This window comes from Gekko japonicus, unplaced genomic scaffold, assembly GCF_001447785.1.
Source record: "Gekko japonicus isolate JY-2015 unplaced genomic scaffold, Gekko_japonicus_V1.1 scaffold129, whole genome shotgun sequence".
NCBI classification, from domain to species: domain Eukaryota; kingdom Metazoa; phylum Chordata; class Lepidosauria; order Squamata; family Gekkonidae; genus Gekko; species Gekko japonicus.
The window spans coordinates 430,679-432,563 of NW_015168049.1; the positions used below are offsets into that span (position 1 = coordinate 430,679).

The window sequence follows — 1,885 nt, forward strand, 5'->3', positions numbered from 1 at the left end:
AGGAGATTGGATTTATACCCCACTCTTCACTTGGAGTCTCAGAGCGGCTTACAAACTCCTTTCCCTTCCCCTCCCCACAACAGACACCCTGTGAGGTGGGTGGGGCTGAGAGAACTCTGACACAAACTGCTCTTTTTCAAGGACAGCTGTGCCAGAGCTTGTGACTGACCCAAGGTCACATCAGGAGGTGCAAGTGGAGGAGTGGGGAATCAAACCCGGTTCTCCCAGATTAGAGTCTACACACTTAACCACTGCACCAAACTGGTTCATCCTTTATTGGTTCCCTCCTCCTCCTCCTCCACTAATTCCAACCCCAAACCGAGTTAGGCTTGCAGCAGGGTGGGAATCCAAACATGCTTTCTTCCTCCACCATCAGCAATTGCATTTTCAAAATAAAATCCCTAGAGCGATAACAAGGAGCCCTCTGGGATGTACTCTAATAGTGTATCAAACTGCCACCTATAAACACAATCTAGGTAATAAGAGCCCTGGAGGAAGAGCTATGCAATGCTCTCCCACCTACAGAGTAACCAAAGCCCAAAATCTTATAGGAAATAAGATTAACAGGTGGTTTTTACAGGTTTCAGAAAGTGCTTAGCTTTAGCACTTGTATTTGAAACAGCCAGTTGCCAAATTTTGTCACAACCTAATCAAGAAATGGAACCTAAGGCTTCTGCAACAGGGAGGGTGTATGCAGACAACGACTGGCTAGAATTTGGGACACATTTGGAGGATGGGGACAAAGCTGGACTGCTCTGAAGGAAACAACGATTCCCAGGGTAGAGAACAAGTTTAGCAATAATTCCAACCACGTCCCCAAATATACTTCCATACATTCTCCTGTATACATACATGAATAGCTGCCATTCACTCCTACGGAGAAATTTATAACAATTCACTTGGATCATTGTGTGTGTGAAATGTCATCAAGTTGCTTCTGAGGTTTGGCGGCTCTATGAATTAATCACCTCCCAATGTCCTACTGTTAACAGCCTTGCTCAGGTCTTGCAAACTGAGGGCTGTGGATTCCTTGATTGAGTCAATCCTTCTCAAGTTTGGTCTTCCTCTTTTCCTGCTGCCCTCAACTTTTCCTAGCATGATTGTCTTTTCATACTGTGACCAAAGTACAATAGCCTCAGTTTGGTCATTTGAGCTTCTAGGGTGAGGTCAGGCTTGATTTGGTATAGGAACCACTGGTTTCTCTTTTTGGCAGTCTACGGTATCTGTGAAACTTTCCTCCAACACCACATTTCAAATGAATCAACTTTCTTCCTGTCATTATTGCACCCTAACAGTGTCCCAAATTGCTATCTCTAAGCACGATCTAGGTAATAAGAGCTGTGGAGGAAAAGACTATGCAGACAAGGGCTGCCCCTTCCCGCATTATGAGGAAGGCAAAATCTTCTCCGGGATGACCCCCGTTACAACGAAGGCCCTGTGTATGAACATGCAAATATACAATATACAAGGCCTTACCTTCATACATCTCTTGTTGATGACCATACATGTATCACACGGATATCTGTATTTCACATTGGTCTCTCATTTTACAGTATGGTTGATCTGTTGCTGGCAAGGCAATAGTCTGACATATATGCACTTGAAGGAACCATTAGTCGAGTCAGCAAACTCATCCCCTCAACTATCAGTTTGCCCCCCTTTCCCTTCTCAACAATAGGCTGGGTCTTATGAAATGCAAATGGAGTTAAGTTCATGGAATGGACCTCTCCCCCCTCCGTTTCTGCAGCCCCTCCACCCGTAAAGTTATTCCTGAGGGTTAGGAGTCTAATGGAAACAGAGTGAGGCACTGCTCAGAAGACAGCAGCAAGATCAAAAATTGCCTCACATGCTCCTGTACCAACTTTTTACTTCTTTCCAACTGTCA

The 1,885-nt window shown here is 44.8% G+C and overlaps 1 protein-coding gene across 1 annotated transcript in view; it reads right to left on the reverse strand.

The window, feature by feature from the left end:
- LOC107113077 (chromosome unknown open reading frame, human C3orf67) overlaps window positions 1-1,885 on the reverse strand; it is a 225,152-nt gene that overhangs the window by 139,622 nt on the left and 83,645 nt on the right. The window lies entirely within an intron of this gene.